General features: G+C 48.9%; 1 protein-coding gene across 2 annotated transcripts in view; it reads right to left on the bottom strand.

The window, feature by feature from the left end:
• The window catches only part of LOC147692361 (cytochrome P450 2A5-like), a 333458-nt gene extending 311836 nt beyond the window's left edge, over positions 1–21622 (bottom strand). Inside the window, exon 1 of one of the 2 annotated variants that reach the window (XM_086938584.1) lies at positions 21494–21622. The gene's annotated coding sequence lies outside the window, so the exon portion shown is untranslated. Of the gene's footprint in view, positions 1–15617; positions 15875–21493 lie in introns of those variants that run through there. The other variant, XM_086938585.1, reaches the window with a different exon arrangement.
• Positions 21623–24081: the final 2459 nt, after the last annotated feature.

Genomic DNA, 24081 nt, shown 5'->3' with positions numbered 1-24081 from the left:
GTATGGGATGCCAGGAAATGTATTTCATGTAGTATGATTTACACACCCTGTACTGGTTACCTCTAAATGTGTTTTTTATGATTATGAGTCTATCTTGCATATTATGGTTTATGCTAGTGAGATTATGTTCCACCCTGTGCTTTATGCCCCTAATGTTAGTGATGGGCCAGGGGAACTAGGAGGTCAAGGGGACTGGGAGGTTTGTTGGGCGCCAGGCCCTATTGTGATTGTGATTATTTGGTGCCAGGAAATGTATTTCATCTAGTATGATCTATGCACCCTGTCCTGGTTACCCCTTAATGTGTTTTGTATGATTATGAGATTATCGCGCATATTATGGTTTATGCTAGTGAAATTATGTTCCACCCTGTGCTTTATGCCCCTAATGTTAGTTATACCTAGAAGGTTAGGGTCTAATATTAGACTGTTGAGATTATGGGCATACAATGCGTTTGGCGCCTAATGTGATGCTGTGCATAATGTGGTTTTTGTTACAGGCTGATGCTAGGTACAGTGTTTACCAGTGGTTACTGGTCGTACGTTTATGATCTGTTTTACTCTTGCTAAGTCCGCTTTGTGATGGCTCTGACAGTGGTCCAGTGGGCCCTGTCATGTGTAAACAATTCCCTTGAAAATATGATCTAGTGCCAGGTGGCACCATGTATATTATGTGATTACCTAGGTAAAGGGACCATCATAATACGGAATCATAGAGACTCCCAAGCAGTAAAGCTTTCTCAACTACTGGAATCTGTGCCCCCATCTTCTCCTGCTCTGAAGTAACAACCTGTTCCTATCCGCCTCACTTCCAGGACTACTCGTTAGTTCAGATATCTTCACCCGACGTCTGGAATATGTGCCCCCTTTTTGTCCTTATACTTTTCTTCACCACCACCTTCCTGATAACACCCCTCTCTTATCCCCACCACCCTCCTCCTCCTCCTCATTTTCCCAACATGACCACCACTCGAGTTAAGTCTGAAATTAATTGCTACAAAATCATTTATCCTCCTTACCTGGCTTAGGCTGCAGCAAAACGATTCAAGCATAACGCCATGGAATGTTTCCCTGATTCCCTTGTTGTCGATCAATTTTACAATGGTCGTTATGGGAGGCTCAAAAACGATTTCATTTTCTTCACTCACGACATCCCCTCTTGGTCCACCAGCTTACATAACTCCCTTAACGTTACCTCCTCCTCTTCTATCCCTCATGGGAAACAGCTAAAAATCTCCCCCTCTGCATGTTTCAATGGCTCCCTCACTATCTCACTCTAACAACGGTACAGTCATGATCCAAGCCAAAGACACTTGTCTCTCTCTCTTGGACCACCTCTTCCCTTCCCTACTCCCCTCCCCTGCGACCGGTTTGTCCCTTGACTCTTCATCTAACTCCACCCACTACTCCCTCTCTCTGCCCCTGACCCCCCTACACTCCAATAGGCTGCACCCTCAGGAGGCACAGGTTGACCCTCTTCCCCCCCCTCCCCTGCGCCCTCCTCTCCCATTCTTCCCTCTCACAGTATGCCCCCCTTCATCACTTCAGCCGGACCTCTAGCTAATCCGCTCCTCGGCCAATCTGCACCATCCCACTTCATCTCCTCCCCCTTTCCCTACCTGCATCCCCCTTTTTAGTCCATCTCTCCTCCAACCTTCCCCCCTAGTTATCTTTCCTTATGTCCCCCTTATTCCCTCCTCTCCTCCTCTTCTCTTCCCCCTCCCCTTCTCTATGTACCCCGATTTCTCCACAAACCCATTGCATCTCTCTCTTTCCCCCAATACTGTGCTACCCATTTTCCCCCCTTGGTAACCCTTTCCCTCCCTCGGGCCTAGCAGAACCACTTCCTTTCTTCAACTTCCCTATCTCCCAACCCCACTTACTCCGCCAGATGCCCCTTCCCTCACAGCCACCTCAACTAGCATACAGGACCTCTCCAACCCCCTCCCCTCACTTCCTCACAAACCACCTTCCTTCCTATGTCTCCACACATTCCTCCCCTCTCCCTCCACCCCACCGCCTCGCTCCTCACCTACCTCCCCATAATTATGTCCTTAATTACTATCCTTCTTGCAACACCAACAAAAACAACTCTCCTTTCACCTCAGATGCACCAACGCCCGCTCTCAACCACCACCTTTCCCCACCTCTGAACCATATACCCCAACTCTCCTCCAGTCCCCCATCTTCCCCCTGCCTTCCACCACCAATTGCACCCCTTCCTGTTTTCATCGAGCCACCCAAAATGCTGTGCTCTGCCCTACTCTCTCTGGAACATAATATAGGCTCTCTCATCACCTCCATCTCCCAACTTGAAGCTACCATTTCACTTCTAAGCTCCAAGATTTCTACTTTTCCATACACCTCAATTCCTTTGGAAAACACTCACCTTCCCATGAGATGCACCTCGCCCCCACGCCCCATAATAGCCAAGCATAACCTGTTTGTCTGCAAACACCGCTAACTCACACAAGCCCTCGAACGCCACCCTTCTTCCACTTTCATCTCCAAGAATCCCTACTATACATACTATTCCGACCATCTCCTCTGTCAGAACCACTCATCCACCTAAACCCTTCCGAGCACCCTCGTATAAGTACAACATCCCTATCATCCCTCATAGCCCAAGTGCCCCGTCACCAAAACACTCAACAGAGCTGCGCTGTATGTCCCACAACTGTAGATCTGCATTAAAACACAAACTTGAAATCTCCGACACATCATACTTCACAATATTGATATGCTCTTCCTCACAGAGACCTCGTTTAACGATATCTCTCACTCTATGTTTGATCTCCGAGTACCCACAGGCTATTCTATATTTAGAAATGACAGAATTGACAAAGTTGGGGGAGGTGTTGCAGTCATCTTTGGAAAATCCCTTCAACATAAGGCTTTTCCTAACAGCTCCTTCTGCAATTTTGAATGCCTATCCCTTGAACTTCAATTGCACCACCGCTCACCCCTCAGATTCCATGCCATTTACCGCCCGCCTTTTAGCGGCCCCTAGTTTATGGAGGAACTCACTGACTTCATTAGCGACCAATACTCGCAAGTAACAATCAGATCTTCATGGGTGACTTCACTCTCCACTGGGGCTCGTCTCAAGACTTCTGCGAATTTGCTGGTCAACTTCCTCTTTGCAAACGATCTTATCCAACACTGCACAGAAACAACACACTCTAAGGGCTCAATCCTGGACCTTGTTATTTCGAAAACAGGTATGCGTACCCTATTCATGTAGACTGGTCTGACAACCTCCTCATCCCATTCTCTCTTCACCTATCACACTCTATAACTCTCGGCCAAACTAAGAGGGCTACCTTCTGGTTCTGTGACACTAAAAGTATTGACGTTGGTACCCTCTATGAATTAGCTTTGCCATCACTTCCAAAGCTAGACCCGAACCTGGATGTTAACCACCTCACCTCCCAATGCCTCACAGTCCTTCCAGTCGAAATCAATAACGTCGCTCCTCTCCAAAGCATAAAGAAAAGTCCTACTCCTTCAGCACCTTGGTTCAACAAATCCCTCTATGAAGAAAGGAAGTACCTAAGATCCCTGGAGAAACAATGGAGGCAAGCGCCCTCCACCGATAATTTGGCCACACTTCGTTCAGAATGATCCGAGTACCACAAGCACATCTTCCTTTGAAAAGCGACGCACTTCAGAACCCTCCTCGACTCAGCCAAAAATAGACCCAAATAACTATTCGATCTCATCAAGAATCCAAACTGCTCTCCCCCATCCTCCAAGTTGGAGGATTCTACAAAGAAAGCAGCGGAATTTGCTATATTCTTTGACGAAAAAGTGAAATCACTTGTGGATCAGGTTAGTCATCCTACCCCTCCAGAGGAGCGCAAATCCTTAGCCATTTGGTAGAACTTTGACCCCATCTCCGAAGATGCCCTCCTCAAATGCATCCTCGAAACAAAGCCCTCCAATCATTCTCTTGACCCCATCCCTAGTGCCATTGCCATTGACTTCTATACCCATTCTCTTTCCTATTGGACCACTCAGGTTAAACTCCCCCTCTGTCAAGGCTCCCTTCCTGTTTCCTAAAAAACAGGGCAGGTCACCCCTCTGCTTAAAAAACCAACTGCTGATGCGAACGACCTCAACAACTTCCGCCCCATCACTAACCTACCATTTCTTGCGAAAATCACAGAAAGATGTGTAGCGAAACAACTCTCTCGTCATATCAAGGACAATGATCTTCTTGTCAAGTTCCAGTCCGGCTTCATTCAAAACTGCAGTAATTGTTTTGTCCACCATAAGCGTGGAAGGGTATACTCAGATGTGAGTCCCTTGCTCATTGCACCATCAGGATTCAAGCAAGCCGGGCCGAAGACGGCTGTAATGCCAGAAACCGGTCCCCGGAAGCTTGTTTCCTTTCCAGTGAAAGAATTGGCTTGGTAGTTTGGTCTGCCCTGTTCCCATGATGCACTGGGCCAGGGACAGACTAATTTGCATATAGCCAGGTTCTGAGCTGGGATGGTGCAGTGAGCTAAAAAACTGTGTTGGATCAAGCCTTGGTCTCTTGACTGGGTGAGAGTATTCTGCTTAATTCAGAAACTCTGTCCATCACCACCCCCTTTTGCTTAATTGTTTTGTCCACCAGAAGCGTGGAAGGGTATACTCAGACGTGAGTCCCTTGCTCATTGCACCATCAGGATTCAAGCAAGCCGGGCCGAAGACGGCTGTAATGCCAGAAACCGGTCCCCGGAAGCTTGTTTCCTTTCCAGTGAAAGAATTGGCTTGGTAGTTTGGTCTGCCCTGTTCCCATGATGCACTGGGCCAGGGACAGACTAATTTGCATATAGCCAGGTTCTGAGCTGGGATGGTGCAGTGAGCTAAAAAACGGTGTTGGATCAAGCCCTGATCTCTTGACTGGGTGAAAGTATTCTGCTTAATTCCGAAACTCTGCCCATCACCACCCCCTTTTGCTTAATTGTTTTGTCCACCATAAGCGTGGAAGAATATACTCAGACGTGAGTCCCTTGCTCATTGCACCATCAGGATTCAAGCAAGCCGGGCCGAAGACGGCTGTAATGCCAGAAACCGGTCCCCGGAAGCTTGTTTCCTTTCCAGTGAAAGAATTGGCTTGGTAGTTTGGTCTGCCCTGTTCCCACGATGCACTGGGCCAGGGACAGACTAATTTGCATATAGCCAGGTTCTGAGCTGGGATGGTGCAGTGAGCTAAAAAACGGTGTTGGATCAAGCCCTGATCTCTTGACTGGGTGAGAGTATTCTGCTTAATTCAGAAACTCTGTCCATCACCACCCCCTTTTGCTTAATCATTCAAAACTGCAGCACTGAAACAGCCCTGCTGCAAGTGATTGATGACGCGCTGCGGATACTCGATTATGGGGAGTCTTGTCTTCTTATTCTCCTTGACCTTTCTGCAGCCTTTGACACTGTCAATCACAACACTCTCCTTAACACTCTTCAACAGAGAATGGACATGGAGGGCACTGTGCTTAAATGGTTTGCTTCCTTCCTCTCTGATAGATCCCAAATGATCAAAATAGCGAATAGTCTTTCATCTCCTTTGGCGGTAGGTCAAGGTGTTCCTCAAGGCTCTATACTTGCACCCACATTGTTCAATCTCTATTTAGAACCATGGGGAAATCTCCTAAGCAAATCCGGGATCCACTATCATCTCTATGCGGACAACACTCAAATCTACCTCAAGGTTGCCTCCACTCACGATCTCTCCATCCTAAGCTTTACTCTCGACTCCATTCAAAACTGGATGTTAACTCAACAACTGATTTTGAATCCCCCTAAAACTGAATTCCTCCTCCTCACTTTCTCCTCCCCCGGTTCAATCATGGATGGGTCAGATGAATCTACTTAACAATAAACCCATCATTGTAGACAGCGCAAAATCTCTTGGTGTCATACTCGACACAAAACTCAATCTACTCTCCCACATAAATTCCACTGCAAAGTCTGCTCGATACCAACTGCGCCTTCTTTGGGGGATTTGTCGCTTCTTCCCGGAGCATGAACTTGGTCCAATCGCTGGTTCTCTCCAGACTGGACTACTGCAACTCTCTTCTTACTGGCCTCCCCAAATCCCACCTGTCCCCCCTTAAATCTGTTCTCCATTCAGCAGCTCCTTTCATATATGGGGCCAAAAGAAGCGACCATATCACACCCATTTTATCCACCCTCCGTTGGCTTTCCATCGAGGCAAGATCTATCTACAAGACTACCTGTATCACCCACAAAGCCTTGCACTCCTCCTCTCCTCGCTACTTGGCCAATAAACTGAAACTCTCTGGAGGCTCTGGACCATCGCGTAATGCGGAAAATCTATTGCTTGAACCTCCCACTTTCAGGAAGGAAAGGTCGATGGCCCAATCCTTTTCAGTTAAGGTGGTGAGAATCTGGAACTCACTTCCGCCTCAGCTCCGGACCACCACCTCTTCCCAGCCCTTCAAATCTGACCTCAAAGCTCTCCTCCTTCAAAGACACATCCAAATTTAATACACGCCCTTTCTATTTTCTAAAGAAAGTCCTTCCATTATAGGAAATTCTGTTCTACATGACTATAGAAGTGCCTTCCCAAAGTGTTCTTGTGGTTTGAGAGTCTGCCATACATTGACGGATTATACGTCTACTTTTATTGTGTTCTCCTTTGTAACATGCACACGTCACTTTCCCTCTTGTAATTTATTGTTTGCTAACTCTTGTATTTTGTTTGCTTTTGATACATATACAATTGCCACCATTGCCTCATGTAACGTAACGTTTGTTCTTGTGTTTTGAGTATCTGCCATTTAGTGCAGTATTATACCTCTATTTGTACTTTGTACGCTTTTGTAACATACACACATGTCACTTTTTAGGTCTCGGCCTGATCCAGCGCATGCGCTGCTCTGGCCGAAATATTTAGAAGCTGCTTTTGAAAGTGCTACTTTCCCAGCGACCAGCTTGCTATCACGCGCACAAGAGCTTGCGCGCATGCGCGTAGTAGCAAGCTGGTGGCCGGCAAGGTAGCACTTGCGGTGACGCGCGTGCGCACCACGCGCGTCACCACTTGCGTTTTTTTTTTTTTCATTTTGCGGCCGCCCGGCTTTACTTTTACGGCTGCGCGGCCAATGCTTGTTTTTACGTGCCTTCCACATGGCCCTGTGCCCTGCATGTCCTTTCCTCACTTTTGGATGTTTCTCCAGCAGCATTTGGCATGCTTAGGTTTTTAGAGCAGATTATGTTGCTGGCTCCTATCAGAGGAGGGACGTGACGAGCCCTGGGGTTGTTTCCTGCAGGAAGCGGGTGTCCTGAGAGCCCGCACTGTCCTCAGGCTCCTCGCTCTGTCACAAGACACCCAGGGTAGAGTTTCACCCCGATTGTATTGCCCGAATATTTGTAGCCGAATTTACAGTGGGAATCGACATTTCTATTCCTAATTAAACGGAAGTTCACTCCTCCATAGTTCTTTCTCTAGTTCTTGCGGACCAACATGTTTTGCCAGCTATACAGTATAAATAGACTGTGCGGTGACACAATTTTTAACATTTGCATATCCATAATGCACCTGCTCAGCAACCGAGGTAATGCAGTTTTTTTCCCACCTCCAAATGTTTGTTTCTCAAAGAAAAATTTTAATTCATTTTGATGGAAAGGTACCCCAAGCATAATACTCAGTTTTAAGTTAAGAAAAGCGCTCTCAGTAAGAAAATGATTAGAAAGTTAGAGTTTATATATTGATTTGTATCAAGCGTTCCATATTTTGCTCCACGTTTTCCGATATTATCAGCAGTTAATTATCAATATATAACTGAGCTACTTAAGGGCCGTCTGATATAGTCACTTTGTCGTCCGTATTTTGACACGTGAAGAGGAGCTTTAACTTTCTTTTAAAAATGTTTGCATGTTATTGTGAAACTTTCATAGACGAGATATAACGTAAGAATCAAATGAGTAGTTATTTCATGCCTGATAATGTATTTTTTTCTATTTAACAAATAGTTGCCCTACAATGTCACTCTCGTGAAATGTATTTTCATTTTCCCATCTTTGCCATGTTCCGTGTTTGTGCGCCATGGGGTCCACAGGGGCCCTGCGTGTGATTCCACCTCTCGGTTTTGCCTTTTAAACCAACATCGTACTTTGCAGCCTGGGATTTTAAGTCCTTTATAATACAAGTCACAGGAAGCAAGGACTGGCTGTAGAAGCGAAAAAATACATGGATATACAATTAATAATAATACTAAATAAGCTACATTATACTCATGCACAGCTGAGCTAGACTTTGTTTCCACGCACACTATAGATCTCAAATAGGCCACAAAGAGGTCAAAATGAATCCAGGCTAAAGGAAGATGCAAACTGGTCCCGAAAGTTGGTAAGTCCTTCCGTTTTTCGGTGTTCTTTAGTACTTTATTAGCCGTACGTACGGCACTATGTAAAAAGGTACATTTTTAGGTTCCTATTGTCATGTGTGCTTCTCTCCCGCCCCCTGTGTCGATCTCTCCCTGGCTCGCTTGTTTGTTTCTCCTCCCGACCTGTGCTCCATCTCCATGTTGGTCTCTGCCACATGTGCTGCTTTGTGCCCCTTCTCTCCCCCACCCGGCTTTTATTTTATCCCCACGCCCCCCACCTCCACTGCTCCTGCTCCCCCTAATCCTCCCCCACCCCATTCCTCATGTGCATTTCAATTATTTGGGTAGTTTTTTTAGATGGCCAAGCAACAGCAAACGACCCTCCAAAAAAAGTGCACCAAAAAGCACTTCCTCAAAAGCATTTCTGAACACACTTTTTACTGATTTAGGTAGTGTGCCCTATCAATAAAAAACAAGCATTGGTATAGCCAATAGGTCTCGCCTTTGGGACCTTATAAGTGTTTAGCCATGCAACAGTTGACATTGTTGCATCAAGGATATTGTGCTGGATAACTAAACAGTTATAAGGTCCCAAAGGCGAGACCTATTGGCTTTGCCAATGCTTGTTTCCTCTTGTAACGTATCGCTTGCTACCGCTTGTATTTTATTTGCTCGATACATGCACAATTGTCACTATTGCCTTATGTAACGTTTGCTTTTGTAACATGCTGACTTGTAATTTGTCCTCATGTTTCACTACTGTTCCTATTGTAAAGCGCTCTGACACCTTCGGGTAAAGTCTGCGCTATATAAAAACGCATAAAAGAAATAAAAATAAAATAAAATGCCACGCCAGAACCTGGGGAATCTGTCGTATGGCCCCAAGCTCCAAGCGAAAGATCTAGGTCAAAACCAAAGCAGCATGCATACACCAGCGCTTTCCAGGCTGCACTAGACTGTTCAGATGTAACGCCTCGATCCTATTTTAAAAAAAGAGCAACAACTGGCACAGGAGCCTGATTAGACGGTAGTAACCGAGCTCCTGTTGCAATGCGGTGCGAAGGGATGTTGGGTGTGGGTAGTGGGGGTGGGGGAGGGGGGCGCCAACTCATCACTGAATATTGCTGAAATATGGGAGACTCTTGGACCCTTCATCACATTCTGCGGGGCATCATTTTGCGTTACGCCACTGTGGTCAGCATCACCAAAGCACATTATTGTCACTTTCTCACATAAAAAGTGATATCGTAATCACGTTCACATTTTCTATATTTAATTTATTTTGCAGGTACATTCTTTGCAATATAGTTAAATATTTGTACGCAAATATTTGCATAGTACACAATGCACATGTTCACCGATAATCCACGTACTCATTTCTATTTATTTAGCACTCAACACAGGGTGACACCCCTGCCTTATTCCTCATCCATCAGCAAGTCAGGGTAGGAAGAAGAAGCCATAGTGCTTCCCTCCTACGCATCTTGTCATCGTTGAACTTCTTTAAGAGAGAGCTGTCTATAATTGTTGGACGTCTTTTAGAGATGTTGATCAGATATCATTAAAAAGCTGGAGAGACACTGATTTGTGATTCTAGAGCGCCTTTTAGAGCTGCCGTTTGTCAATGTTAATCATGGTTCAATGAACCCATACTTTGAAAGATTTGGACATCTTTATAACGGAGACGACTTGTGTCTTTGTTGCGAGCGTCGTGTCTGGCGGGGAGCTGGGGAGTCGGCCGGGGCGCAGAGAGCAGCACACACGTCGCGCAATAACTACACTCCACGCTGTTACTTGAAGCGTAAAAGGCCATTTTATTAGGACAAGGTTGCAATCATTTAGACTTATTAACAGTACATCAATGCAAGAAATATACGTTCCCATCCCCATACTCAGGCATTCTCCATTCTGCCTTCTCAAAACCATCTCACCTGTTTGACTCTTCCCCATTCACTCGATAACCTCCTTCCTTTCCCCATTCTCACCTTCACTTGCCCTCCAAGCATCCTCTGTTGACTTTGCCTTCATTGCTCATTGCCTTCCATGCCCTGATATCAGTCACCTGTGTACCGTTCTCCCCCCACCCGAGGGGTTGATCCGCCTGTATGTGACTCCCCACCCCTCCAAAGTACCGTAACGCCTCAGCTCCGCAACCTGCCCTAAACTGGCACCCCGACCTAAACCACCCCTAGTCCGTCGCTGAAAACCTGTAGGGTGGGTGGGTGGACAAACTTTCTAAACCCTCCTGGTGGTGCTCAGGTGTCAGGAAGAGGCCGGATCATCCTCTCCTGACACCTTATATGGCCTCCCAATCCCACCACTTCCTTTAACCCCTCTATTCCCGCCCCCCCCCCCCCACCTTGTCCTTCCGCTATTGCGCGAAAACCCCGGGGAAAGACTGGTCTGCGACCTTGACTTCCCCCGGGGGCCGCATCGCGCAATAACTACACTCCACGCTGTTACTTGAAGCGTAAAAGGCCATTTTATTAGGACAAGGTTGCAATCATTTAGACTTAATAACAGTACATCAATGCAAGAAATACACGTTCCCATCCCCATACCCAGGCATTGTCCATTCTGCCTTCTCAAAACCATTTCACCTGTTTGACTCTTCCCCATTCACTCGATAACCTCCTTCCTTTCCCCAGTCTCACCTTCACTTGCCCTTCAAGCATCCTCTGTTGACTTGGCCTTCATTGCTCATTGCCTCCCGTGCCCCGCTATCTGTCACCTGTGTACCGTTCTCCCCCCACCAGAGGGGTGGATCCGCCCGTATGTGACTCCCCACCCCTCCAAAGTATCGCCAACCAGGGAACCCCCGTAGGGCGGTTACCTGCCCCCCCCCACTGTCCTGCGCACCTTTCGCCTCCTGCCTGCCGACCCTGCAGCCTCCTAGTGAACGAAGATCCACCACCTCACCCTGTCCTGCAGCAAAGTACCATTCATGGTACAAACAGGAATCGCGAAAGGTGCCCATCCAAAACGGGCCCACGTGCCCTTCCGTCCTGTGCGCCTAAAGGCTGCCCCACTCTGCAGCACCTGGTGAACGACAATCCACCTAAACATGCGTCCCCTGCAAATCCGGAACATTCCCTGGACAAAAACCCCCACCAAGAAAAGACGCTCTCAAAGCGGTGATAGTCCATCACCCCAGCTGTACCTGTGTGCCGGGTAAGCAAATAACATTCCATGGGGCCACTCCCTGCCGTAACCGGCGCCCCCCTCAACGCGGTGAACGACCATCCACCACCAGTACCAATGCCTGTATAAACCAGCAACATGTCCAGGCCCAATCATTTGACCGAAAAAAGTTGCCCCCTCCGCAGAAAACGGCCATCCACCACCTGGGCTGCATCCCGTGGAACCGGTAATCTCAGGGCCAAACCCTGCCCGCAGAAAGATACCTCCCTCGCCGTAAACAATCAGTCACCACCTGGACCTATGTCCCCCTGTAAATGCAAACTTTAGTCGGGCCCAATCCTCGACCCAGAGACACTTGCCCCCCCTCGCGGCAAACGACCGTCCACCACTTGTACCTGTGCCGCGCAAAACGAGCAAACCTCTCCGGACCAATCTATTGGCCACCCAAGGCGCCCACTCCCTCCGAGGTGAACGACCATCCACCCCTTGTACATCCGTCCTTTGCATCCCTCGATAAACAATGCAGTTTTGTGACCGCTCCTGGTCCAGAAAGGTGCCCCTCAACTCCGTGTAGCATGCAAGGCCTGTTCCCCCTCCGTATGTAATGGCTTCACCTCTGTTAGGAATGATTAACCTTAGAAGTTCCTGATGGCCCAAGAAGCATTCTAGAGCGTGACGTGACCTGCAGATGATCATAGGATTCCAATGTGAACAAACTTTGGTCTTAATGAAGCATCAAACTCCTGCATGTACATCCTCACTTCATCTCCTATATCTTCGTGCATTGTATAATTGCCCCCCCCCCCCCCTCGTGGCAAACAACCGTCCACCACTTGTACTGTTGCTCGGCAAAACACAAGCAACTGTCCCGGACCAATCTATTGGTCATCCAAGGTGCCCCCTCCACATTCGAGGTGAACGACCATCCACCCCTTGTACATCCGTCCTCTGCATCCCCTGATCAACAATAAGATGTGTAGACCGCTCCTGGTCCATAAACCAGTGCCACCACCCAGCGCTGTGTAGCGTGTAAGTCTGTTCGCCTTCTATATGTGATTGCACTGTACCTTTAAGGAATATTTAACCGTAGAAATTCCTGATGACTAAGAAACACTCTAAAGCATGATGTTCTCTTCAGATGAACATATGATCTCACCGTGAACAACTCTTGGTCTTTGATAAGAATCAAGACTCCTGCATAGTCATCCACCCTCGACGCTCACATCCTCGAGCGTCAGATGTTTTACAGTGGACCCCACTACACGCAGTGAGCGACTATTCACCACCCGGGCCTGCATCCCGTACACAGACGATTGTCGGGCCAAACTCCAGTCCAAGCGAGGCGCCCCCGTGGACAACCATCCACTATCTGCACCTCTGTCCTAGTGTAAGTGAATAACCATCCCCGACCATCCTTGGACCGGGACAGGTGCCTCCCATTGAAAAAAGGGTGGCCCCACCTTTAATATCCCCCAAACAGTCCCATCACCAGAGCGCCATGGCCTGGACCTCCAAATCCTCAACCCCCCAAACCGTCATCCCCCAAGCACCAACCATGCGCTTGACCAGGATACCCGCTGCTCCAGTCACCGTTAACACATCCCCCGCCAGCATTCTCGGGATGACGCCAGACCTGACATATCCCAGTAAAACTTCTCCCCCAAATGTATACTCAAATCATGGCAATCATATTTCCTGTGACCCCCACGGCCATCGTACTGGCACAACATCCCCCCCACAATTTCATTTAACTGGTTCCCTGTTATCTCACAGCCCACGATTGTAGTCCCTGCCCCCAGGGACGCCTACCTACCCGCTAGTGCCTCTTGTGCCGTCCAAATACCGTGAGAAAAACCACCCCTTCCAGGTGACTGCCCTGGTTCCCACTCAACTTCCAGATCCTAATGGTAGAAAAGGAAATTAGCGCCGCAAGACATGCATCGTGGTCCCCATCCCTCGTACAGCAGTCGTCCTAACACCCACGCAAAAAACGCATGCCCCAAGTACATTTCTCGCCACAGACACCATACTGTACCCCCGGCACCCCGAGTCAGCAGCCCCCCCGCCCAGGACCTCAAGAAACCATACGCCTCTGCACGATAACCCTGCCACAAACACAGCCTGCCAACGCCCAAGGCCAATAAAATCAGGAGAAATGCCTCTCCCCTTCTGAAGGAAAACAACGACCTCCCCAATGTCCTCCACTCTCAATACGTTATGATTGACACACACCCCAGTGCCCCCAATCACACCGACACCAATAATGCCGCTACCCGGCCCCCACTGCCCAATGTCCGGGCACACCTTTGTCACAACTGTATCGCACCGCCGCTCTCTGCTCGAATTGCCCGCGCCCCAACTGGGCACCACCCACCGCCCAGCGCAACCCCTACAGCCCCCATTTTATCCGCAGCTCCCTCTGAACCATAAACTCCCACCTCCAGAGTGTGCAGTACCAAGCGCCCAGCTCGTCGGAAAAAACTCATAGACAGTATAACACTGCAGCTCTATACCCCTATCCTGCTCACTTATCTAGACAATGTCCACCCATAGCCACCACCTGTGTCCCGGCACACATGCCTCCCTGTCAGGTTCTCCACGTTTACCCGCCAAAAATCCCCACCACCCCCTACGACTCTGCCAAAAATACCTCACCCATGCCTTTGTGTCAGTCCCCGACACCTCATTACTTTCACCCCTCGCGCAGCGCCATCATACCCGCTGTCGTAGCCTGCACCTGCCACCTGCACTCGGCTTACATGACCCCCCCCCCCCCCGAGGAACCTCAATGCGACAAATCCAGGAAACTAAGACCTGTAACCATCCGTTATAACCCCTCACAACCGGCCACCACCCTGGTGTGGCTAGCCCAATCCACAAACCCCCGCTCAACCTATGAGCCACGATGTGAAGCATGCCGCCCCCTACAACGCACAACCAAAATCAGGCTGCTTCCCAGGAAACCTCCATCGCCACGACCCCCTGACCCCCAGTTAGCCAGGAAAGGACCCCCCCACCCACAAAGCTTTCTGCTTCCCCCAGCCGCAGCTGTAACCGCGTACCTGAGGGTTAAACCAGTACACCTTCCGCTCGTTCATAGCTGCCGTGCCCACTGTGGCCATAACCGCAGGTCATTCCGTGGCCACACTTGACCCCTGCAACAATATGGAAACAATCCAGTTACCATGTGTCCCCCCTACCCCCACAGCAACTACAATTCTACACGCCATCCCCCTCACACACCGTCCCAGAGCCCCAGTGCTCCCCACACAACCAGGCCAGCACAGTCCCTTATACATCCATGCCATCACTTGTGCATTTTATTCGTAACATTATTTGTGATATTGTCCAAGTAAGAAAGCTGTTTTGGTCACTGCGCGATCCCCCGAGAAGGGCAGGCCGCTGCAGACCCCCCTACTGCTTCTGGCCAGCATTTGGAGGCCGTTGTGCACCCTGCTGGCATTGCACCTACTGCTGGGCTCGACCACCAGCCTTGTTTCGCCCCCCAACCGGGTCGTCATAACCAGGTGGGTCCAAGCACCACCAGGCCTCGTGCCGTGCTGGCAGTCCCTCACCCCTGACCCCTATACCCCACACCGCGCCACCTACAAATTCCGACAGAAAAAAACGACGCCCGACCCCCCATACCACCCATGCCGTGAACCCCCTGCTATCTCCAGTGCACCCTGACCAGCTATCTCCAGTGCACCCTGACCAACTAACTGGCGCAGGTTACAAAACTGGATGGGCCCATACCTCCACCTCACTGCTAGAAAAGAGGGGTCGCCTGATGGATCCAGTACCAGACCCCCAGCATCGTCGTTAAAGAATGCCCCATAGCCCACCACCTAACCAGCCCTAAAAAAGCCTGCTACACAATTGAGGTGCTTTTTCCTGGAGTAGGGGATGGGCTGCCACTGTAAAAATGGAAGAAAACATCTGCCATCAGAATTCAATCACGAGGACTGAGGGCCCCAAAAAATGCCCCCCCCCCCACTAGAGGAACCCGGACCCCCCCACCGCTACTAAGCTCCCACGCAGCCGTGCACGCAGTCTAGAGCCCCCATCCCCCACCCCCCCCGGGCCGAAGGCGCACGTGCAGCAAGACTCCACCGCCCGCCCCCAGAACAGGATGCCCCACTGTACCTGCAACCTCCGATGTGTCCAGCGGCGAGTCCACCACGCAAAACCACCACTGCTGCAGCACCCGGCCGTCCCTCGCACGTGCACAGCTTCTCGCAAAAACCCACCCAGGCCTAGGTCTGCGCCACCTGTACGTGTCGTCTGCGACCTCTCCCCTCGGCCCGCTCCGCCTCACACGCACTTCGTGGCAAAGCCAGCCACTGTGCCGCAAACCTCTCTGGGGACACCGCAAAAGGAAACAATCTCCCTGGCCCTGCCTCGCCACGTAACAGACCCACAAACTCTCTAAAAAACCTCCACAAACTTTCTAAACCCTCCCGGTGGTGCTCAGGTGTCAGGAAGAGGCCGGATCTTCCTCTCCTGACACCTTATATGACCTCCCAATCCCACCCCTTCCTTTAACCCCTCTAGTCCCGCCCCCCACCTTGTCCTTCCACTATTGCGCGAAAACCCCGGGGGAAGACTGGTCTGCGACCTTCACATCCCCCGGGGGCCGCATCACGAAAGCAACACCTTAATGTATTTAGCATCTGGGAACACGTAGGACTTGACAGCCTGTTAAATTCAGATGTGGCTGTTTATTCATTCGGATTTTTGACCATGTTGTAAAAGCTGTTTGGCTCCGTTTTCTCTTGGCCTGGAGTTACCTCTTCCTTCATGTACTTTTAGGAGTTAGACATCTGGAAAAATGACGTAGCGCCCAGGTGCAGGAGTGGGCGACATCGTCATTTTTCCTCCCCATTGAACTGTCAGTTTTTTTATCATAGCGAATGCAAACTGCTAAACCGCGTAAAACAAGATAAAATGAAAGCTTCCACACTATAAGGGCGGAAACAACAACAACATTCTTGGTGAACTCAGAGCAAAACAGCCTTCAGAGAACAATGGGGCACTTTCAGAGGAATATCTGTGAATGGAGCTCATTCTTGCTAGGTTGACCAACTGACATGGGTGCAAATTCAGGACAGTGAGTTAAAAATTCAGGACAAAGGGTCAACATTCAGGACAAAAATTCAGGACAGGAGGTCAAAATTCAGGACAAAACGTAAGTTATACAGACACATCAGAGAAGGTTGGGCAATAGTATAAAAGTAAGTAAATAGACAACTACTAAAGTACAAGTGAAAATAAGTTTATATTAGGTTGAGACAATCATGCACTTCATGGTTTGTCAGTATGTGCGCAGTATTAAGCAAATGTGCAGGTCTTTTTGTGGTAACAAAACCGCCCCCACCTGTCAAGCTCCCAGAGAAAACGCCTGATGCCTGGTCCCGCCAGTCTGGCCTTGATACCACCCTCCAATGGCACCCCTCATCTGAACATAGACCCTCTCTCATGTGTATTTAATTTCTTTTATAGTGCTACTCATCCCAAGTATGTGGGGCAGAGTGTTGGACTGCGTTACAACACACACATATTATATAGAGACAATCACTCATATAAATGTGAAAGACAATGTATAGGAAATGTTGCTTAAGATGGGCTTACAATGTGTAATCATTCTAGCATCCATCATTCAGTCTTTAACCATTCATTCTGTCCTTCCATCTGTGTGCCCATCCACGTCCACATTCAACCATTTACAAACCTATTCATCACATATCCTACTATCCATCATTTCACTCGTCCATCCCTCAATCCACCCTTTTACTCATCCATCATCCATCCATCCTTTCACCCTATCCATCCGTGCACTCATCCATCCACTCTTCCACCCATCCCTCTAGCCATTTACCTACCCAGCCATCCTTTCACTTACTCATTCATCAATTCAGTCATTCATCCTTCCACCCAATTCACCCGATCAGTCATCCATTTATCCATCCCCTTTTCTCTTTCAATTCCCCCATCCTTCCATCCACCCACCCGTCTACACATCCACTCATGAATCCATTGATTGAACCTATCATTCATCCATCCTTTCACTCATCCATCCAGCCTTTTTCCCTCATCCATCCACCCTTTCACTCCTTCACTCATCTATCCATCCTTTTGTCCATCTAACCGCCCTTTCACTCACTCATCCAGCCTTACATCCACCCTTTCCCTCATCCGTCCATCCATTCACCCTTTCACTTATCAATTCATCAATCCACCCTTTCACTTATCAGTGCATCAATCCATCCATCATTTCACTCATCCATACACCCATTCTCTCGCCCGTCATCCACCCTTTCACTCATCCATCCATCCATAATTTCACTCATCTATCCAGCCATCCATCTACCCATCCATCCATTCACTTACTTACTCACTCACCTTTTCACATTAATTATGAGACCCATCAAGAACTCCACCCTCGCTGTAGTTCCTAAAGAAAGGGGTGGTGTGGGGCAGGGTTCACTATACCCCTGCATGTAGACAATCTGAAAAAGTGGAAGGCATGAGTCATGCATGATGCACAGTGCCTGGACTTGGTGCGACTGTGACATGGTGTTGTTTCCAGAACTTTAAGTGGGATGTAAAAACTAGGGGGTCTCTCCAAAAGGGTGTTTATTGTAATAAAATGCGTGGCTTAAAACACATAAACTAAAAATCTGTGCATAATATAATGTGCTGCCCGACTGGTATTTTTGTTGCTTCTGTCATTGCATCTAGATATATAATACAACAGGTAACGTTACAATTGGAACAAGTAACATTACTCCTACAAAAAGCCAGAACTATTGGCTTTGTTAATGGTTCTTAGTTGCATAAAATAAAAATGCAACAACCATGGCTGCTATACTATAACTATAATCCTTTCCTTGTGAACTTCTTTGACAGTCTTCCTTTAGTTAACTGGATTCTCACCTAGCAGGAGCATGGGCGCTTTGCCCTTCCATGTGACAGAATGCCCAGCTCTGAACCGAGGCTGGAGGAGGCCACCACATGCTGTGCCAGCCCAGACTGACTCATTGTCATTCTGTATGTGGCAATCAGCCACACACAGAATGACAGTGGGTGGGGTGGGGTTGCTCTCGTGCTCAGAGGAGTGTGAGACGGCCCCATCAGGGAGCGGAGGCCTTTTGCAGGGGAACAACGCTGTTCCCTGCAATGCCTAAAATTACGGACAAAATGCGTCCGTAAAAAGGATACTCAGGGACAACGGACGTGAAGTCCAATTTACGTACTGCACGTGAAATTTACGGACCGTTGGTCACCCTAATTCTTGCCCGGCATGTAAGCCGAGGGCCGCTCCCGCCCTAGCTTAACTGCCCTATCCAGCTTCCTTTCCCTTCAGGATAACCATTATTGTAGCCGGGGCTTCCCCAGGAATGCTGGCGTTTGCTACTTGCCTGTGTAATGGGGCAAAAAGTAAGCGCGGGCTCTTTGAAGTCATCATCTTCCTCCCAGTTTGTTTGTTTTGCCGTGAATCTGTGGCATTGTCTGGCACCTACAGGTTAAGATAAACCTGGTCAAATAGTCTGGTAGCCATAGGTAGAGAGAGGTTGCCCATGACCCCAAGTTATCGTAGTGACAATTTCTTCTAATACTGGGCAGTGTAAGCAGCAGGTTTAGCTTCCTTTTTAGTCAGCTTGACAGCAAGCTGTCTTTTGACGTATTGTTACTTGTTCTTTAAAATATACTTGGCATGGGATTTGGCTCCACCCAGAAGATATACTCTGATCCAATGCCTTTTGGTGCATCATTTCACCTCCCAGGAAATTCTTTCATTGGAATGTGGGAGGGGTTATTTTACATCTGAAAAGTAAACAATCATCATGTTGGTTGTCACATTTAGTTATTTATATCCTATGTGAATTTTATATAGAAAATAATAGTGTTTTGGCACATTTCCCCCTGTATTAAGAAATCTAATACTGTGTGTCTTAATGTGGTGAACAACATTTGTGAATGGCTGTTTACTTGCATTTTCTGTATTGCAGCCAGACCTGGTAGATATACAATGCCTTTTGTCCGACCCCACTCCAGCCATATCTAGGGTGACCAGATTTTGGGAAGGAAATCTGGGGCAGACCAGCATAAAAGTATGAATAAAGCCTTTCGGCTTACTTTTATGTCTGGCCTGTCCTGATTTTGTGTAGCCTTGTTTAAAACAAGCATTAACAATGCAATAGGTCTTGCCTTTTATTAAGTTAAAGCCATTTGCTTTGCTATACAATACCATTAGCAAAGCAAATGGCTTTAACTTAAGCAAAGGCGAGATCTATTGCATTTTCAATGCCTGTTTTTTTTGCACGGAAGATAGTGCTGGCTCACTTTCTTTCTCCATTTCATGATAACATCAAGGAGTTACAATAGAACTGGTTAAAAGGAATGTGGGGAAAGCCATCTAAAACGCATTCAAATGCTATGGACGGTGCAGAAGGGAGGGGAAGTGGGAGGGTGCATCAGATAGTACCTCAATTACGTCAGAAGCAGCACGGGTTAAACTTGAATTAATCTGTGCTTAGTCCCTGCTGCACAGCAAGCATCGGAAGTGACGTTTCACCAATTAATCTGTGCTTAGTCCCTGCTGCACAGCAAGCGTCGAAATTGACGTTTCACCATACCGACCTATCACAGAGCCAGTAAAGAATAGTGACACGAAGAGAACAAATGGTAAGTCCCAAGGGGCTCTAAGCCCTTAAATGAATACTAAAGCATCTTGCAGCAAAACGCATGCGCAAGCGCATGCACTCGTAGGCTCAACCCTAAAAAACTGCTTATTATTAATTACATGAACAAAACCTGAATTTACCAGAGCTTGCTCTGGGAGTCATTGCTTTATTTTCGGGTGAAACAACGCAGAAACAGAAAAAGGTAAGCCTTGCTCACTATTTCCAAACTGTAGTATCTGAAAATAAAATCACTCATTGAAATGTCTGTTTAAATTAATTCACTTTACGCCCAGCAGACACATAAAACAGGCTCTTTGCTCCATTAAAGCCCATAAATTACACCCCCAGAATTAATATGTATTATTTAGAAGCAGGTGTTTATTCAAGTTCTAGATATAAAATCGTTGCATTTTTGAGGAGCGATGCATAGCCACCCTCTTATACAATGAAAATCCCATACCATAGCCCATAACTTGATGGGCTTTGCTGGAGCAGTGCAAAGCTGAGCGCCTGGTTTATGCACCTCAAGAGCATAAAGTGAGTTCTGAAAACCCAGTGGGGCATATTTGCAAGGGCGATATCGCCGCTTTAGCAGGACTTTTTCCTGCTAAAGCGCCCATATTTTTGTCGCCCTATTAGCAAGCTGCCGCTAACAGCTGTTAGTGACAGCTTGTAGGCGATAGCTACAGGTTTGGAGCACGCTTTGCATGTCAGCGATATTTATCGCTAATGACATGCAAAGTGGGCATACCCAACCTGTTAGCAACTGAAAGCAGTCGCTAACACAGCTATCGCCTATTAGCAAGGCAGGCGAAGCGATAAAAAACGCCTGCTCAGACCACTTCTTAACCTGTATATCAAATGGGAGATGGATATTCAGATTAAGTCCCCATTAGCGATAATGCCTGAATATCGCTGGATTTCCAGCGATATTCACGCATTGAGCCGCTATCGCCGGATATTTTATCGCTTTGGAGATAAACGTTGCTAATAGCACGTTATCTCTGCAATAATATCCAGCGATAGCTGGCGATAAAAAAAATTGTGCTAAGCGCATTTAGCGATAATTATCGCTATTTGTTGCTAATATGCCCCAGTGTTTCTTTAAGTTAGTACTGTATTTTCACAGTATGGCTCAGAAACGAAAATAGGCAAACCTTGCTAACTGTTTCTGAGCTGCGCTATCTGAAAACAGAGCACGAACTCTGAGAATCAAGAGTTAAATGAAATCACCTAAAACAGCTGGCGCATGAAATAGGCGCTGGGCTCCTGCACTGTGCCTATAGCTCACAATGATACAGTGCATTTCAGAAACGCTTTTAAAAATAAAAGTACCTTCTTTGCATCTGCAGAAAGTAGCGGCAGAGGTGTTGCCTCCGGAGTCAGCTCGCTGTGTAGGTAATTTCCTGCTCTGGCTCAAAACTTATCCAAACAGTTCAAAGTATTGACCTCGAATCAACTTCTCGCTGCTGTTTACAGATTAGTCCGCAGGCAAAGAACTCGAAGCTAGCCAGACATTGGCAAGAAGCAACCGAGCAGGAAAGTCAGATTCCTCACGTTGCAGTGTAATTAGGGCAGCCATTGCCAACTATATACACCCATTGGAGTTAAAGGCTTTTTTGACAGATGGAGTCTACAAAGGCTGCCCTTCCTCTTCTATTGTCAGCCTAACATACATCTCCCTACTTCTCGTGTGAACTGCATGGTAGTCCAAGCCGGAGATAGGGTTGCCAACCGGTTGACTGGAATTTTCTGGTCGAGAGTGGTAAAAAAAAATCAGGCAATTCATTAAAATCCCAAAATATTTTCTCCTTGTGAATATAAACTTAACGAAACAAACTGAAGCCATGAAATGTGTCCACATCACATCAATTAAATTCAAACTACTTGCCAACTATCTGCAACATCTGTCTGGAATATAAAACTTAAGGAGGAAACAGAACTTCAGAATCTGGTGCGGCTCCAACTTTCTGGAGCTGCCTACTCGAACAGTTCGACGCAAGGGCGTAACAAACGCCCACGCAGCCCCCGCAGTGCGGGGGGGCCTCACTCTCTACAGTTAATGAAGGGGGCCCCCAGGGGGCCCGGCCCCCTCAGCTCTTCTGAGGGCTGTGAGAGAGGCCTGCGCTGAAGCAAGCCTCTCTCCCTCTGTGTCTGAAGCAGGTGCAGCCTGCTCCGTTCCCCTCACCCCCTCCCTCTGACTAAAGAGAAACAAAGTATCAACATTGTTTCTCTTCAGTCAGAGCCGGAGGCAGGCCCGGGACAAGGACGGGGCCCCAGAGACAGCAGTCCACTGCTCCTATGAGGCAGCACAGAGCCCGGCCCCCCACTCTCTCCTCTCGATAAGCAAAGCCCACCCCACAAGAGAAGAGACAGGGACACGGAGGGGGTGGGGGCCCCACCCCACAAGATAAGAGAAGAGACAAGGACAAGGATTGGGTGGGGGCCCGGCCCACCCCACAAGAGAAGAGAAGAGACAGGGACAAGATGGGGTGGGGGCCCCATCCCACAAGAGAAGAGACAGGGACAGGCCCCCACCGAGAAGAGACAGGGACAAGGATTGGGTGGGGGCCCCACCCCACAAGAGAAGAGAAGAGAAGAGACAGGGACAAGGATGGGGTGGGGGCCCCATCCCACAAGAGAAGAGACAGGGACAGGCCCCCACCGAGAAGAGACAGGGACAAGGATTGGGTGGGGGCCCCGGGTGGGGGCCCCACCCCACAAGAGAAGAGACAGGGACAAGGATGGGGTGGGGGCCCCATCCCACAAGAGAAGAGACAGGGACAGGCCCCACCCGAGAAGAGACAGGGACAAGGATGGGCTGGGGGCCCCATCCCACAAGAGAAGAGAAGAGACAGGGACAAGGATGGGGTGGGGGCCTCAGAGAGCAAGAGCAGGAGACAGCACAGAGCAGTGCTCGGGACCCTGACCAGGGTGGGAGTGGGGGCCCCCAGAGAGAACATTCTCCAGGGCAAAGCTCACATGAGAAGGGACGAGGCAGCAAAATGGTGCCCTCAGGTAAGCCCTCTTGTTAGAACACACCATGGGCATCCGCAGGAGGGGAGGAGGGGGGCCGAGAAGGGTGCAAGGCAGAGGGGAAAAGGGTGCAAGGCAGAGGGGGAGAAGGATGCAAGGTAGAGAAGGGTGCAAGACGGAGGGGAGAAGGGTGTAAGGCAGAGGGGAGAAGGGTCCAAGGCAAAGGGGAGAAGGGTGCAAGGTGGAGGGGAGAAGGGTGCAAGGCAGAGGGGTGAAGTGTGCAAGGCAGAGAAGAGAAGGGTGCAAGGCAAAGAGGAGAAGGGTGCAAGGAAGAGAGGAGAAGGGTGCAAGGAAGAGAGGAGAAGGGTGCAAGGTAGAGAAGGGTGCAAGGCAGAGGGGTAGAAGGGTGCAGGGTAGAGGGGAGAAGGGTGCAAGGCAGAGAAGAGAAGGGTGCAAGGCGGAGGGGAGAAGGGTGCAAGGCGGAGGGGAGAAGGGTGCAAGGCAGAGGGGAGAAGGGTGCAAGGTAGAGAGGAGAAGGGTGCAAGGAAGAGAGGAGAAGGGTGCAAGGTAGAGAAGGGTGCAAGGCGGAGGGGGAGAAGGGTGCAAGGTGGAGGGGGAGAAGGGTGCAAGGCAGAGGGGAGAAGGGTGCAAGGCAGAGGGGAGAAGGGTGCAAGGCAGAGAGGAGAAGGGTGCAAGGAAGAGAGGAGAAGGGTGCAAGGTAGAGAAGGGTGCAAAGCGGAGGGGGAGAAGAGTGCATGGCAGAGGGGAGAAGGGTGCAAGGCAGAGGGGAGAAGGGTGCAAGGAAGAGAGGAGAAGGGTGCAAGGTAGAGAAGGGTGCAAGGCGGAGGGGGAGACGGGTGCAAGGCAGAGGGGAGACGGGTGCAAGGCAGAGGGGAGAAGGGTGCAAGGCAAAGGGGAGAAGGGTGCAAGGCAAAGGGGAGAAGGGT

The sequence above is a fragment of the Lissotriton vulgaris genome, chromosome 9 (assembly GCF_964263255.1).
Source record: "Lissotriton vulgaris chromosome 9, aLisVul1.2, whole genome shotgun sequence".
NCBI classification, from domain to species: domain Eukaryota; kingdom Metazoa; phylum Chordata; class Amphibia; order Caudata; family Salamandridae; genus Lissotriton; species Lissotriton vulgaris.
This window is presented reverse-complemented; position numbering and strand designations above follow the sequence as displayed.